Source organism: Kogia breviceps, chromosome 3 (genome assembly GCF_026419965.1).
Source record: "Kogia breviceps isolate mKogBre1 chromosome 3, mKogBre1 haplotype 1, whole genome shotgun sequence".
In the NCBI taxonomy this organism is placed as follows: domain Eukaryota; kingdom Metazoa; phylum Chordata; class Mammalia; order Artiodactyla; family Physeteridae; genus Kogia; species Kogia breviceps.
The window spans coordinates 45879531-45896778 of record NC_081312.1 but is presented as its reverse complement, the minus strand read 5'-3'; the positions used below and the strand labels follow the sequence as shown (position 1 = coordinate 45896778).

General features: G+C 39.4%; 1 protein-coding gene across 6 annotated transcripts in view; it reads left to right on the top strand.

The window, feature by feature from the left end:
• The window catches only part of FBXO34 (F-box protein 34), an 87438-nt gene that overhangs the window by 20898 nt on the left and 49292 nt on the right, over positions 1–17248 (top strand). For 3 of the 6 annotated variants that reach the window (XM_067028440.1, XM_067028441.1, XM_067028442.1), the window contains one exon: positions 2636–2726. The exons of the other annotated variants lie outside the window; for them this stretch is intronic. The gene's annotated coding sequence lies outside the window, so the exon portion shown is untranslated. The remainder of the gene's footprint in view (positions 1–2635; positions 2727–17248) is intronic. 6 annotated transcript variants of the gene reach the window in all.

Here is a 17248-nt window from a genome sequence, read left to right as displayed (position 1 = left end):
TCTATCTATATCTATATATATACCTGTATATATCTATATATATATCTATATCTGTACATTCTTTTTCATATTCTTTTCCATTATGGTTCAATACCCTTGGGGGTATTAAATATAGTTCCCTGTGCTATACAGTAGGACCTTGTCTATCCATTCTATATATAATAGTTTGCATCTGCTAATCACAAATTCCCAACCTCTCCCTCATCCTTGGCAACCAGTGTGTTCTCTATGTCTGTGAGTTGGTTTCTGTTTCGTGGATAAGTTCATTTGTGTCATATTTTAGATTCCACATATAAGTGATATCATATGGTATTCGTCTTTCTCTTTTTTAAATTTAGTTTTTATTTTATACTGGAGTATAGTTTATTTACAATGCTGTGTTAGTTTCAGGTGTACAGCAAAGTGATGATTCAGTTTTACATATACATATATCCATTCTTTTTCAGATTCTTTTCCCATCTAGGTTATCACAGAATATTGAGTAGAGTTCCCCATGCTAGACAGTAGGTCCTTGTTGATTATTTTATATATAGTAGTGTGTGTATGTTCATCCCAAACTCCTAATTTATCCCTCCCCGCCACCTTTCCCCTTTGGTAACCATAGGTTTGTTTTCTATGTCTGTGAGTCTGTTTCTGTTATGTAAATAAGTTCATTTGTATCATTTTTTTTTTTTTTTTTTTTTAGATTCCACCTCAAACTGATATCATATGGTATTTGTCTTTCTCTGTCTGACTTACTTCACTTATTATGATAATCTCTATGTCCATCCTTTTTTTTTTGCCCACACCATGCAGCATTTGGGATCTTAGTTCCCTGACCAGGGATCAAACCCACACCCCCAGAAGTGGGAGTGCAGAGTCTTAACCACTGGACTGCCAGGGAAGTCCCTAGGTCCATCCACATTGCTGCAAATGGCATTATTTCATATTTCATTCTTTTTAATGGCTAAGTAATATTTCATTGTGTGTGTGTGTGTGTGTGTGTGTGTGTGTGTGTGTGTGTGTGTGTGTCTAGACACACACACACCCTATATCTTCTTCATCCATTCCTCTGTTGATGGACATTTAGGTTGTTTCCATGTAGTGGCTTTTCTAAGTAGTGCTGCTGTTAACATTGGGGTGCATGTATTTTTTCGAATTATAGTTTTGTCTGGATATATGCCCAGGAGTGGAATTGCTGGATCATATGGCAACTCTGTTTTTAGTTTTTTGAGGAACCTCCATACTGTTTTCCATAGTGGGTGCACCAATTTACATTCTCACCAACAGTGCAAGGGGTGCTCCCTTTTCTCCACACCCTCTCCAGCATTTGTTATTTGTAGACTTTTTAGTGATGGCCTTTCTAACCAGTGTGAGGTGGAACCTCATTGTAGTTTTGATTTGCATTTCTCTAATAATTAGCGATCATGAGCATCTTTTCATGTGCTTGTTGGCCATCTGTAAGTCTTTTTTGGAGAAATGTCTATTTAGGTCTTCTGTCCATTTTTCTTTTTAAAAAAATTAATTAATTTTATTTTATTTTATTTATTTTTGGCTGTGTTGTGTTGGGTCTTTGATGCTGTGCATGGGCTTTCTCTAGTTGTGGTGAGGGCAGGGTTACTCTTCATTGCGGTGCACGGGCTTCTCATTGTGGTGGCTTCTTGTTGCAGAGAACAGGCTGTAGGTGCGCAGCCTTCAGTAGTTATGGCTCACGGGCTCAGTAGTTGTGGCTCGTGGGCTCTAGAGAGCAGGCTCAGTAGCTGTGGCACACGGGCTTAGTTGCTCCGCGGCATGTGGGATCTTCCCGGACCAGGGCTTGAACCTGTGTCCGGTTTCTTAACCACTGCACCACAAGGGAAGCCCTTCTGCCCATTTTTCGATTGGGTTGTTTGGTTGTTATTGAGTTGTGTGAGCTGTGTGTATTTTGGAAATTAAGCCCTTGTCAGTTGCATCATTTGCAAGTATTTTCTCCAGTCCATAGGTTGTCTTTTTGTTTTATTTATGGTTTCCTTTGCTGTATAAAAACTTGTAAGTTTGATTAGGTGCCATTTGTTTATTTTTGGTTTTATTTCTATTGCTGTGGGAGAAGGCCAGTTTGATTCTTGTTCCTTTGCAGATGAGCTGCCTTTTCTCTGGAGGCTTATTTGTCTTTGTTGTCTGAAATTTCCCAGTGATATAACTTGGTGTGGGTCTCTGTTCATTTGATCACTGAGTGCCCCCTATTAATTGGAAGACTCTATAAATCTATTAGTTTATTAAATCTTTTAGTTGTGGAAAATTTATATTTCTCTGAAAATTTTCTCTCTTCAAGTTTTCTTTCCTTTTCATTCTGGAATTTTTGTTAGTTAAATACTGACCTCCTGGACTGATGCTGTGTGTAGTTCGGTTAATTTCTTGTCTCTGTTTCCTGTTTCTACTTTCTAGGTTTTGTTTCCACCATATGAAACCTTATACTGCCTTAAAAAAATTTTTTTTTCAAGAGTCTTTTCTTGCACTCTTTTGCCTTTTCACAGCTTCCTGTCTTGCTTTATGAATGCAACATCTTGCCTTTCTGAGGATCTCAGAGAGCTTTTCACAGGTTCTGTTCTGTTTTATGAATTTGTTTCTTTGTCACATTTCTTTAACTTTTTGTTTCCTTGTCTCTTTCATGTTACAGATGTTTGATTCTGATTTAACCAATCAAATGGAAGAATGAAGCAATATGAAACTGATTGGGATCTCTGTATCTAGACAGGGTTCATCAGCTGGTGAGCTTTGCATTAGGGTGGGCAGTTAGGGGGCCCTGTTAGCCTTGGTCAGTGGTTCTAATGTAATAGCTGCCATTAATTCTCTCCAGACTATTTAATTTCATTAAAGAAGGACCTGCCAGAGTTTTTTGGTTTTGTTAGTTTCCTTTGTTTATTTTGTTTTGTTAATAATGTAAAATCTCAAAGGTAACCAGGAATGTGAAGAGGGTCAATGATCTAGGGTCTAGAAATGTTCAAGTGGTCATCTTGCCCGCGCTTCAGGGTGAAAAGTTAGGGTTCAGAGTAGTATAAGAGAGAGTAGCCCAGATGTTGGAGCCAGACAGTTTGGGTTCAAGTCTGGTTCTGCCACTTAGTTATAGGAAGCTACTTAACAAGTTACTTAACCTTTCAGTGTCCCACTTTTCTCATTTGTAAATTTTGGACAGTAATAGTACCTACCTATTAGGTTGTTAAGAGGACTTAGTTAAAAATGCATATTAAATAGTGGCATTTAGTAAAATCTCAGAAAGTGTTAATTTCTTTTTCTCCCTTCCAGTAATAACAATTATGGTGGTGATTGCCCACAGCAGAAATTTTGGTGGGATTAGGTAATTTTAGATTGTGTTTTTCTCTTTAGAACCTCAAAGTGGTATCATTGGTATCATTACTTGAAGTGCTGAGATGTATATGGGCAAATGTTCTCATAAAAGTCTTTCAAAGTTCCTCAACTTCCCTCCAAAAAAGGATCTCACTCAAGATAACTTGATAAAAGTAGTTTTGGAGCACAGCCAGAAAGCTAGCAATGAAAAAATAACATTTTCACGCCCAGAAACTCTATGTACAATCAGAATCATATGTGCTCAGGGTGTTAGGAAGCTTTGTTTCCATACAAAACACTCACTGACAATCCTACTTCTTGAACTTGAGAAACATTGAAAGTTTCTTTATAAATGGATATCTAGGGCAAGACTGGCAGGAGGAAATAATTCTTGAAAAAAATATTTTTTTTTCTTTGCTTCGAGTGTTGCCCCAATTATGGTGGAACGCTGTGAGATTTTCCTTACCATATTCTCTGCTATTTGTAAAATTCAGGTGAGTTGAAGGTGTAAAACTTTTTTTTTTTGCTTTGGGTCTTCATTGCTGTGTGTGGTCTTTCTCTAGCTGCGGAGAGCGGGGGCTACTCTTTGTTGTGGTACGCAGGCTTCTCATCACGATGGCTTCTCTTGTTTCGGAATACCGGCTCTAGGCATGCAGTTTTCAGTAGTTGTGGCACGTGGGCTCAGTTGTGGGCTCACATGGGCTCTAGAGCTCAGGCTCAGTAGTTGTGGCGCATGGGCTTAGTTGCTCTGCGGCATGTGGGATCTTCCTGGCCCACGGGTTCCCGAACCCGTGTCCATTGCATTGGCAGGCAGATTCTTAACCACTGTGCCACCAGGGAAGTCCCAGTAAAACTCTTGTGTAGTGGTTCTTGCCCTCCTCCCCCCAGACTTGACCCTTATCTGAACTAAGATGTTTTAGTTTGGGTTATTTATCTTGTTTTTTTCCTTCTCTCATATAGTGGAGGAAGTTCTTAGAATCTAGTATTGTTACTGTTACTATTATTATTATCATATTATTTACGTTTTAAAACAGAAACACACACAAAGGTAGAGTCACTGAGCCCCTATATATGTACCAGTTAGTTTCAGTATTTTGCCATACTTGCTTATTCTTGTCCCAATTAAATTTTTTAAAGCAAATTCTAGATATCATGTCATTTTAGCCCTAAATACATCAATATGTGTCTTTAAAAAATGTATTTTCCCCCATAACCACAATACCATTATCCTACCTAACAAAATTAACAGATTGATCTGACACTTAGCTTCTGAATTTTACTCTCCATCTTAGTATCATAAGATTCCTTTATGTTATCTAAAACCCAGATATGTTCAAGTTATATGTGGTATCATTTTTAAGTGACTTGGTTTTCATTTACATAAAAATATTTGCATCTTGCAAGTATTTGACTTTCTAACTTGTTACGGAAAATTTTAATCACGTAAAAGTAGATGAAATGCATTAGTAAAGCCCCATGTACCTATCACCCAGCTTTGACAGTAATCAAATCATGCCTAATTTTGTTTCATTTATTCCCCCTCTTCTTCCTCCTGGATTATTTTCAAGCAAATCCCAGGTATCATTTCATTTGGAGTCTAGTGCATCTTTAAAAGATAAGGACTCTTAAAAAAAAAATCTATCTATCTATCTTTCTCACCCCCCTTAAATTCCTTAATATCATCAGATATCCAGTGTTCAAATATCTGGTTGTCTCAGATATCATAGTTTGAATCAGTATCCATATAAAGTCCCTAATTTGCAGTTGGTTGGTAATGACTTTTAAATCCCTTTTAATCTAGAGGTTCCCCTTGCAGCCTCTCTCATTTTCATTTTCTCTCTCCCTTGAAATCTATTTATTAAAGAAAACAGGTTTTATGTCCTTTAGAGTTTCTCAGAGTGTGGATTTTAATGACTCTATCGCTTAGCTTAATTAACATGTTCTTATTTCCTCTGTATCTCCTGTAAATTGGTGATTGACTCTGGAGGCATACTTCCTTGTAGAATATATAATACATGCAAATGATAAAGGTTTAAAATGGTACAAAAGGGTATATTATTGAAAAGTCAGTCATTTTCTCACAGTGTACCTTTAGGTGTCTTCCCCAGAAGCAATTATTGTGTGTAGAGTGAATGATATGTTTTTATTAAGCTGTTATATCACCAGTAAGCATACTAAGTATCCCAGTAATTCTGAAGATATAAAGATTACTAATTTGTACATTTTAGAATTTGATTTTTTTTTAATTTAATTTTAATTTTGTTGTTGTTGCTTGTTTTATTTGGCTGCATTGGGTCTTAGTTGCGACACGTGGGATCTTCGTTGCGGCATGTGGGATCTTTTGTTGTGGTGCGTGGGCTCCAGAGCACGTGGGCTCAGTAGTTGCGGTGCACGGGCTTAGTTGCCCTGCAACATGTGGGATGTTAGTTCCCTGACCAGGGGTAGAACCCGCGTCCCCTGCATTGGAAGGTGGATTCTTAACCACTGGACCACCCAGGGAAGTCCCTAAAATTTTTTTATATTTTATTGAAGTATAGTTGATTTACAATGTTGTGTTAGTTTCTGGTGTACAGCAAAGTGATTCAGTTATACATATATATTCTTTTTTATATTCTTTTCCATTATAGGTTATTATAAGATATTGAACATAGTTTCCTGTACTATACAGTAGGACCTTGTTGTTTCTCTATTTTATATATAGTGGTTTGTATCTGCTAATCCCAAACTCCTAATTTATTCCTCTCCCCTTTCCCCTTTGGTAACCATAAATTTGTTTTCTATGTCTGTGAGTCTGTTTCTGTTTTGTAAATAAGTTTATTTGTATCACATTTTAGAGCCCACATATAAGTGATATCATATGATATTTGTCTTTCTCTGTCTGACTTACTTCACTTAATATAATAATCTCTGGGTCTGTCCACATTGCTGCAGATGGCATTATTTCATTCTTTTTTATGGCTCAGTAGTATTCCATTATGTGTGTGGGGTGTGTGTGTGCGTGTACCAAATCTTCTTTATCCATCTGTTGATGGACATTTAGGTTGCTTCCATGTCTTGGCTATTGTTAATAGTGCTGCTGTGAACATTGAGGTGCATGTATGTTTTTGAATTATAATTTTCTCCGGATATATGCCCAGGAGTAGGGTTGCTGAATCATATGGTAACTCTAGTTTTTTAAGGCACCTCCATACTGTTCTCCATTGTGGCTGCACCAATTTACATTCCCACCAACTGTGTAGGAGGGTTGCCTTTTCTCCACACCCTCTCCAGCATTTATTTATTTATTTTATTTTATTTTATTTTTTTGTGGTACACGGGCCTCTCACTGTTGTGGCCTCTCCTGCTGCGGAGTACAGGCTCCAGACGCACAGGCTCAGCGGCCATGGCCCACGGACCCAGCCGCTCCGCGGCATGTGGGATCTTCCCGGAACCGGGGCACGAACCCGTGTCCCCTGCATCGGCAGGTGGATTCCCAACCACTGCGCCACCAGGGAAGCCCTCCAGCATTTATTGTTTGTGGAGTTTTTAATGATGGCTGTTCTGACTGGTGTGAGGTGATGCCTTGATATGCATTTCTCTAATAATTAGTGATGTTGAGCATCTTTTCATGTGCCTGTTGGCCATCTGTAAGTCTTCTTCAGAGAAATGTCAATTTAAAAAAAAAAAATCCATGATAAACTTTATTTTTAAAAATTTGTTTATTTATTTTTGGCTGTATTGGGTCTGTTGCTGTGCGTGGGCTTTCTCTAGTTGCAGCGAGTGAGGGCTCCTCTTCGTTGTGCTGTGTGTGTTCCTTGTTGCAGTGGCTTCTCTTGCTGTGGAGCACGGGCTCTAGGCATGTGGGCTTCAGTAGTATGGCTTGCAGGCTCAGTAGTTGTGGTTCACGGGCTCTAGAGCACAGGCTTAGTTGTGGTGCATGGGCTTAGTTGCTCTGCGGCATGTGGGATCTTTCTGGACCAGGGCTCGAACCCGTGTCCCCTGCATTGGCAGGCAGATTCTTAATCACTGCACCACCAGGGATGTCCCAGAAATGTAATTTTTTGATTGGGTTGTTTGATTTTTTGTTATTGAGGTGTATGAGCTGTTTGTATATTTTGGAAATTAGGCCCTTGTCAGTCACATCACTTGCAAATATTTTCTCCCAATCTGTAGGTTGTCTTTTTGTTTTGTTTATGGATTCCTTTGATGTGCAAAAGCTTGTAAGTTTGATTAGGTCCCATTTGTTTATTTTTGCTTTTATTTCTATTGCATTGGGAGAGTGAGCTAAGAAAATATTGCTATGATTTGTGTCAGAGAATGTTTTGCCTGTGGTCTCTTCTAGGAGTTTTATGGTGTCCTATCTTATATTTAAATCTTTAAGCCATTGTGAGCTTGTGTATGGTATGAGGAATTGTTCTGATTTCATTGATTTACATGCAGCTGTCTAGCTTTACCAACACAACTTTCTGAAGAGACTGTCTTTTCTCCACTGTGTAGTCTTGCCTCCTTTGTCAAAAATAATTGACCATAGGTGTGTGGATTTATTTCTGGACTCTGTTCTGTTCCATTGATCCATATGTCTGTTTTCATGCCAATACCACACTGTTTTGATTACTGTAGCTTTGTGGTATTGTCTGAAGTCTGGGAGGTTTATGCCTTCAGCTTTGTTCTTTTTCTTCAGGATTGCTTTAGCAATTCTGGGTCTTTTGTGGTTCCATATAAATTTTAGGATTATTTGTTCTAGTTATTTGAAAAAGGTCATGGGTAATTTGATAGGGATCACATTAAATCTGTAGATTGCTTTGGGTAGTATGGCCATTAGAATTTTTTTTTTTTTTTTTTTTTTTTTTGTGGTACGCGGGCCTCTCACTGCCGTGGCCTCTCCCGTTGCGGAGCACAGGCTCGGGACGGGCAGGCTCAGCGGCCATGGCTCACGGGCCCAGCCGCTCCGCGGCACGTGGGATCTTCCCGGACCGGGGCACGAACCCGCGTCCCCTGCATCGGCAGGCGGACTCTCAACCACTGCGCCACCAGGGAAGCCCTGGCCATTAGAATTTAATTGAAAATAGTGTGTAAGTATATGATGCCATTTAAGATGTGGCATTTCTTTTTGGTGAAGCAGAATTTTTAAGGTGAGGTGGTAGCTAATTAGAAATTGTTTAAGCTAAGTTCCTTGGCACTGCAGTGGACTACTTTTCACACAGTGAACAACGTGAAAAGTAACCCTGTTAAGGGAAACATTAAAAAGAATCTTTATTAACATTATTCAGTATCTGTTAGTTAGTTTTATTTTCTTAAATATGAAGATAGTGGAGTTCTGTGGTTTCTTCATGTAAAATGAGGGCAGTATTTATATCAATGGGCTTTGGTGTGTCTTGAGTGAGAAAGCTCCTAACACAGTACCAAGTGTGGAAGAGATACTTGAATGTTACCTTCCTTTTCTATAAGCATGGCCATAATTAACCATGACACTCTTCTGCTTAAGTAGAATATTTTGGGTACGAGATGGGTGGCCAGGGAAACCATACCCAGTTTAAAGGGTTAGGCTGGGTCAAGAACAGGTCTGCTAGAGTGAGCCAGGGTGTACAGTCTGAGTCACTTGGTCAGGACAGGTTGTGGAACTGCTGTTTAGAACAGGTGAGTTATGCCACATGTACCCATAGTCCACTACTATTTCTTGTGGTCTCTCCCCACCACCTCAGCCCCCTCCCCAGTGGTTTTGCTGTCTGACAGATAGTACCGTTCAGAAGATAGGCATTACATCAGTTTTAGGTGTACAGGAAGAACAGTGATTGGATTACTGGGAAGACAAGCAGCAGGGGGTACCATAGGAAGCCAGGGACCAAGCAAGCTGACTGGCCAGAAGATGTAGATGTACCTCTAGCTGCACAAGAGCAAGCTGATTACAAAGTTATATGCAGAAAGTCTAATGAGAACGAAAGTAGGGGAACACTTTCTGGCTCCTTAAATGATAGTTTCTTTCATGAGACCAACCTAAAAACAATTTACTGGTAAGAGTATTCCAACTAAGCTTCTAGGTTTGAATTGTGGGACATTAGCTGGAGATGACTTTTGGATTTTATTTCTGTTTACCAGCTAGATCAGACATTTGCCTCTGCTTGATCATGTAGGAAATTTGTATGATATTAGGCTAGTTAATAGGATAGAAACATAAATGCCTATGCTCACATCAAGTGATTCCGTAGTATTTTGTTTGGGAGAAAGTATAGAGATAGCGGAGTGTTCTCTAGGAAACTCCCTTTAGTTGTTATTTTTCTCATAGCTAGACATGGGTCTGAATACTCTGTGACTAGAGTAAGCTTTATAATTAGAAAGTAGTGCTGGGACTTCCCTGGTGGCTCAGTAGTTAAGAATCCGCCTGCCAGTGCAGGGGACACCGGTTCGAGCCCTGATCCAGGAAGATCCCACATGCTGCAGAGCAACTAAGCCCGTGTGCCACAACTACTGAGCCTGTGCTCTAGAGCCCGTGCTCCATAACAATAGAAGCCACTGCAATGAGAAGCCCACGTAGACCCTGCTCTCTGCAACTAGAGAGAAAGCCTGCGCACGGCAACGAAGACCCAATGCGGCCAAAAATAAATAAATAAATAATATTTAAAAAAAGAAAGTAGGGCTAAGTGGTTACTTACTAGATATGGGAAACAAATTGTATGGTGTTTCCTGGGTTTAGAGAAGAATTGATTAAAGGATAAGAAATTGTTTTCCCTTCTTTGGCAAGGTTCTTTCTAAATCCAATCTAATAGTCTTTGGGCAAATATGTCCAAGTATAAGGGACTTGCCTGTGACTTGAACTAAATCTGTTTCCTTTTTCTGGTGAATAATGAAATAGTAAAGGGGCTAATAGTTGTTAGCTTGTGAAGGGATTCTGAGGCAAGTAAATCTTGCCACCACTGTTTGCTCCTAGTGTTCCTTAATTTAAGCAGGTAGTTTTATGTTCCTGTTCTAGAACAACTCTGAAAACAAATGTATTAGATCAGAGTGGAGTGTAAGAAATAGTCAAGGACATTGTGCTTTCATTGACTGGAGTAGAAGGCACCCACGTGACCTACATTATTCTCATACAGTAGAACAACCTAGTTAAAACAGATAGATAAAAAATATTTTAATACGTATTAATTTCTAGAGTTCTTTAAGACCCTCCCCCTCTTTTAAGCACAGGCTGTTCATTCTTTTTGATAAAATTTATGTGTTATCATCATTACAGGAATTGCTCCAGCTGTACGCAGGCCTCTCACTGTCGTGGCCTCTCCCGTTGTGGAGCACAGGCTCCGAGGCCATGGCTCACGGGCCCAGCCGCTCCGCGGCATGTGGGATCTTCCCGGACCGGGGCACGAACCCGTGTCCCCTGCATTGGCAGGCGGATTCTCAACCACTGCGCCACCAGGGAAGCCCTACTCCAGCTGTTGAAAAATAATTATACTAGAGTGAGCACTTGTTTTGGTTTGCTTTGAACAAAGTAGACAACACCTATCTGCATGATTATAGTATCAACTGGGTATTGTGCTGAGAGATCTAATCCTCACCACAACTCTGAAATATCAGAAGTAGTGACTTGCCAAGGCCATAGAACTAAGAAATGGTTATTCTTAGAGTAGAATCCAGGCTTTACTAGAAGTGAGGTGATATTTTGCTTTAAAATTTGTGTGTGCGGGGTGTTATTTAAGTAATTTACTGTATCTAAGGCTATGATACCATAATTTACTAACTTTTACCAGGTTTTACAAATTAGAATTTGATAGCTGGGACAACACCCCCCGGTGCCCCCCAACATGGAGATAAACTAGGGTTGGAGTCTCTAGTTTCGTAGGCGTTAGCCTGTGGGGAGCTGTTGGGAAGGGAAGAATTTGAATCCCCTTTCTATTTCTGTAGTTGTAAAGTTTCTGGAACTTTTGGTGCCATGGGAACATGTTTTGTTTTTTCCTTATCCCCTAAATTTCCTTCTCCCTCATCTTTCCACTTCTACTCCGCAATAAAAATGAACATATTTGTGAAAGAGGGCTAAGGATATTGTGAATCCAGCAGGTTCAGACAAGTGTTGTAAATGTGAAGGGCAGGAAGCCATGTTTGCTAGGACCAAGTTACTGCCTGAGAAGAAATGTGTCCTTAGAGAAGAGAAAGCCTGGATACAAGGGTAGTAAAGAGGGAGACAATTTCAGTTCCTTTTGAAGACTGTCATTCATGTGGATCCTATAGGGCTAATGTAAAGAGGAGTTGTCTCACTAGACTGATGGAAGGCCCTCGTTGTTCTGTGTCCAAGTGGATCAGAGGTATTTTCTTTCTGAACTATAGTGAGTGGTCTGTTGAGCACAGGAGCTGCGTGTGGAGTCTTAAGTAATAGTCAAGCACATTGTGCATTCATTGCCTGGAGTAGAAGGTACCCACAGTGGCCTGGGTTGTTCTGATAAAATAGAATAGACAAGAGAACAACAAAAATGAAACAATTCTCAGTTCCTTAAATTTTAGCAATTTGTTTTGAGATCCATTTATAATAGTAAATAAATTTATAAGTGAGTTGAATCAACAAGTTTTTGCTTGGTTGCTGTTGCAACTCTAATGGTTCCTTTCCCTACTGGGAATCCAGGTGGACATTTTTAGAGAGGGAGAGGAATTCCTCAGGTCCACACAGGGCGTGGCAGAGTGGAACTAGAAGCTCACTTCCAGATGCTTCCTCAGACAAAACTTGTTCCCTTTGGGAGGCTGCTGGGTGATGCCCACTATTCGGAACAACTAACAGTCCTGAGAACCCATAGCAACACGTAGTAGGTGCTGAGTCGACGGACTTTGTTAATTGAATAAATGATTCTATTGGGACACAAAAAGCAAGCCTTGAGGCTGGGAGGGGATCCTAGATCTTGTCTTCAAACAGGAGGTCTTGCTCCTTTTTGGTGTGGGTGGGTGAAATGGGGCTTGGGAAGGGAAGAGGTGCATCATGAATTCTTTTGTAAACAGAGGACAAGGGGGTGTTGGGAAGAGGATGTGAGCAGGCACATCCCAGAAATTGAGCACAGAGGACTCAGTGGCTGGACCCTCACCTCTGTTCTCTCCGTATCACACTGTCTTCCACCCAGGATACAGGGCGAACAGCTCACCCAGGTGGACTCTTGAGAAAAGTACTTGATTATGTCACCTGGCATAAGTGTTCACCTGGCATTGGTGATCTGCTGAAAAACATTTGAGATGTATCTCATATACCCCCATGAACTTGGGACTATGAATGTACCAGGGTCTAATACTACGATGGTATTAAATAAATAAACTTCCTCATTTTGCATTTAGGTTTTTCAAACTTTAAGTTGGAAAAGCATCTTGTTAGTCCTTTGGCAAAGCTGTCTGAAGTTGAACAATCTTTGCTCATGGAATGACTTCCCTACCACTAGAGAGGTTCAGGCTATATGATCTCTTAGGGGATGGGTTATAAAAATATATTGGTACACCTGAAACTTACATAATAATTGTACATCAACTATACCTCAATTAAAAACACTAAAGCTGTATGAAAGGCTGTGTTTTAAAAAGGCACCACAAATGATCACATCCTAATATTAAAGCTGACTGTGCAAAAAGTAAATTAAAAGAAATAATAAAAGGGACTAATTTTTTCCCCACTGATTGAACCCAACAGTTCTTTTTTTTTTTTTTTTTTTTTTTTAAATAAATCATTTATTTATTTATGGCTGTGTTGGGCCTTCGTTGCTGTGCGCGGGCTTTCTCTAGTTGTGGTGAGCGGGGAGCTCTTTGTTGCGGTGCGAGGGCTTCTCATTGTTGTGGCTTCTCTTGTTGCGGAGCATGGGCTCTAGGAGCATAGGCTTCAATTCAGTAGTTGTGGCATGTGGGCTCAGTAGTTGTGGCCTCAGCAGTGAGAGGCCCGCGTACCACACACACACAAAAAAAATGAGGCTGACATTAAAATCTCAGAGGGGGGGAAAAAATATATATATAATATTGAAAATAGGTAACCTTTAGATTATATACACATTTTGTTCATTTATAAAATGTAAAAATTAAAGATTTTCCTAAATCTAGAAAAATAAAACTGGGAGAAAGCCTTTAAATTTCTTCTTTTCTCATTCCTCACCCATGTTAGGTTTTCATAATTCTAATCAATACCTGTGTTTCCCTCCTATTTGGAAATATGGTTACTTCGTACATAGAGTTTTTATTTAAAAAGGGGGTTCAGGGCTTCCCTGGTGGCACAGTGGTTGAGAGTCCACCTGCCGATGCAGGGGCACAGGTTCGTGCCCCGGTCCGGGAAGATCCCACATGCTGTGGAGCGGCTGGGCCCGTGAGCCATGGCCGCTGAGCCTGCGCGTCCGGAGCCTGTGCTCCGCAACAGGAGAGGCCACAACAGTGAGAGGCCCGCGTACCGCAAAAAAAAAAGGGGGGGTTCAAAGCTCCTTTGCTTCCACCATCCAAATGTAAATAAAGCTTATTTCCATTGATTCCATTTCAGTTAACAACTTTAAGTCCCTCTCCACTTACCAGGCAGTGAATTTTTTTTGAAAAGGATGGTTTTTTAGTGTGTTTATATTCTCTGGTGGTATTTACATACACATTTTATTTTTAAAATATGTAGCTTAATTCTAATTCATTTGTAACACAGATGTACTACTGATTTGTTCAGCTAAAGCAAACAACAGTCAAAGAAAAACAACCCTTACCCTTTATTCCAGTCGAAAGTTTTGTTAGCTTTTTATTCTTTGGTTTTCTGTCATATTCCAGGCTATTTGTGAGCTCTCCTGTTATTGCTAAAGTTATAAGAAACTGGCTATCTTGGGTGAAAGTGGCAGAATTTTGCAGCCTTAAATGAACTTACTGACTTACCATTTGCCCATTCCTGCACATCTTTTCAAGAAAAAGTAGATTTGCTAACATCATTGGACAAGGGGCACAAACAAAACATTATACTTTGGAAGATAGCAGCTGTGTTAAATCTTCGTCATTCTCTTTTGAAAATACTGAAAATACAAAGTAACACCAAAGAGGAGCTTTGATATCACTGTGGAGTTGAATGTCTCATTTGCAAACACTTTTAAGTAACCTTGTATTGTATATAATGGGCTTCTCCTATTAGCTTGTTTGAATATATTGGTGTCTCCTTTTTTCCCCGTTTATGGGGAAAATAAGTGTCTGTGTGAATGACTCTATGAACAATAGACTTCTCTCACTGTTTTGTGTTGTCTCTTGTCCATGGGCCAAATTTTAACTAGAAATCTATGATTCAAGTGATATAATTAACAACTTTTACTCTTCCCTTTATAAATCAACTATAAGGATCTATATGCCAAAGGATATTTGAAAAAAGTAGGAATATGAATTTGAACCTAAGTTTTTAAAGTTTACCTTAGAGGGGTTTATAAACAAATTTTTTCATTTGTTTGTTTTTTTGTTAATGAAACAGCTTAAACAAATGTTGATTCTGATCAGAAACTTTTAAGAAGAGACTTCAGAAGAGCTGAAGTTTAAAGTGTTTACAAAGATAGCTCCCTTTTCCTGAGTGCTCACAAGTATTTTTTGCTAGGCACTTTACATGCATGTGTGTTAATGACATAGAACAGGATTATTGTTGTCGTTTTATTACTAGACCCATGAGTGAGGTTTTTTTAAGCTCTTTGGGAAGTTCTAATATGCTGCTAAGGTGAGAACGATTGCTCTAGGAAGATTCACAGATTTCTGGCTTGGGCCTCTGGGTGGATAGTTGTGCTTTTTGAAGAGATAACATGGAAAGAAAGAGGCTTAGTTTGTAAATATGTGGTTGAGTTGGCAGTTGGAAATAGGATCTGAAGCCCAGAGGCAAAGTCAGTTCTAAAGATGAGGTATGGGAGAATTATTGGCAGCTAGATGGTACTCAAAGTTAGGGGATTAGGTGAAACTGCCTTGGGAGAGCTTGCATGTAGAAGAGAAGAACCAGAATTCTGGGGAACCTTGAGATGTTTTGAGTGGGTGGAAGGAGAGGAACCAGAGAACAAGTGTTCAAAAAAGAAGTAGCAACAAGGGAGTGAGTGATATTTCTGAAGCCAAGGGAGAAGAGAGGGTCAAGTTATAGGGGACAGACTTGCGTAGCACATGGTAGGTGCTCCATACATTTTTGTTGCAAGTAGAATTGAATTACTTTTAAGGAGTCATAAGTTTCCACTGGATTATCAGTTAGGAGGCTGCTGGTGACCTTGGTAAAAATAATTTAATTGGAGTAGTATTTCTCCTACCTTACTGTGGCCTCTTCTTGGTCTCTTTTGTAAGTTTCCTATCCTAACTATCAGAGTTTTGTAGGGCTTTGCTATAGGTCATTGATTCTCCAAGTGTGGTTCCCCAGACTTGCAACATCAACATCAACTTGTTAGAAATGAAAATTCTCAGGTCCCACCCAGACCTACTGAGTCAGAAACTCTGGGGATGGGATCCAGCCATCTGTGTTTTAACAAGCCCTCCAGGTGATTGTGATGCTTATGAAATTTGAAAACCAATGTTTTAAGACCTTTTCTCTGTCTGTGCTTTCTCCTTAGGTATTTAATCTATTATCATGGCTTGAGTTACCATGCTGTATGCCCAAACTTCCAAATTTATCTCCTTGGTCCAGTTCTTCTGAGGACCATGTCCACAGATCAGCTGCATGTTAATTCATTTTGACTTTGATATCTCATAGCCATAGGGGACTATCGTCCACACAGATGTTCACACTAGAAATCTAAGCTTGATCTACTTTCTTACACAAATACTAACAAGTTCTAACCACATTCTACTTTACTGGTTTATACACATAAATGAAATAGTGATAATATTAATAATATAATGAATAAATGCCTCCTAAGTTGTGTGAAACACGTCTTTCAAGTCTTAATTCTCAGAGCTGCTAATAAGTGATCAACCTGTCTTGCTGAGTGTGATTCCAGAGTTTAAAGGTTAAAAGTGTTATAAAACTTGATCTCTAAACTGAAGTTGAGTACTTCACCTAGTGCTCAACCAAAGAAACGTGTGTATAAATGTATAATATATCTGCTTACTGTACAGGATTGAATATATAAAACTAGGTCATTTGTAATTAATTGATAGGCAATTTCCAGGAAGGGGTGGGTTTTGAAGAGTTAGAGTGTGGGGGGCTTTGGGGCCAGAATGCTTTGGTTCAAGTCATGATAGCACCACTTGCTGTGACCTTGGGCAAGTAACTTTCCACCACTATGCCTCAGTTTCCTTATCTGTAAAATGAGGATAGTAACTGTCCATACCTCAAAGAGTTGTTAGGATTAAATATAATAATTAAGGGTTTGGAGTAAGAAGTGCCTGGCACATAGGTGAAGGCTCAGTAAATGCAATCTACATTATTACTATCTCTTCCACTTATTCACTGTACTCCAGCCATTCTTAAATTCTCTTAGCTACTAGTAGCCATTCAGACGTGCCATGCACTTATATGTTTTAAAACGTTTATGCATCCAGGTCTTCACTAAACTCTCCTGATTCTCCAGATTAGGTTAGGATTCCTTTTATATGTTTCCTTAATACCCTGTTCTTTAAAAGTAATAGCTTTATTGAAACATGATTCACATACCACACAATTAACCCATATAGTGTACAGTTCAGTGCTATTCACAGAATTGTGTAATCATCACCAAAATCAATTTTAGAACATTTGATTCAAGTCATGTGAGTACTACCTGCTATCATGAAGATACCAAAAAGAATCCCTATACTCATTAGCAGTCACACGCATTTCCCCCATCCCTCCAGCTACTAGCAACCACTACTTTCTGTCTCTCTAGATTTGCTTATTCTGGACATTTCGTATAAATGGAATCATACATTATGTGGTCTTTTGTGTCTGGCTTCTTTCACTTACTTTAATGTTTTCAAGGTTCATCCATGTACAGCATATCAGTACTTCATTCTTTTTTATGGCTGAATAGTATTTCACTACATGAATATACACTATTTATTCATCAATTGATGGACA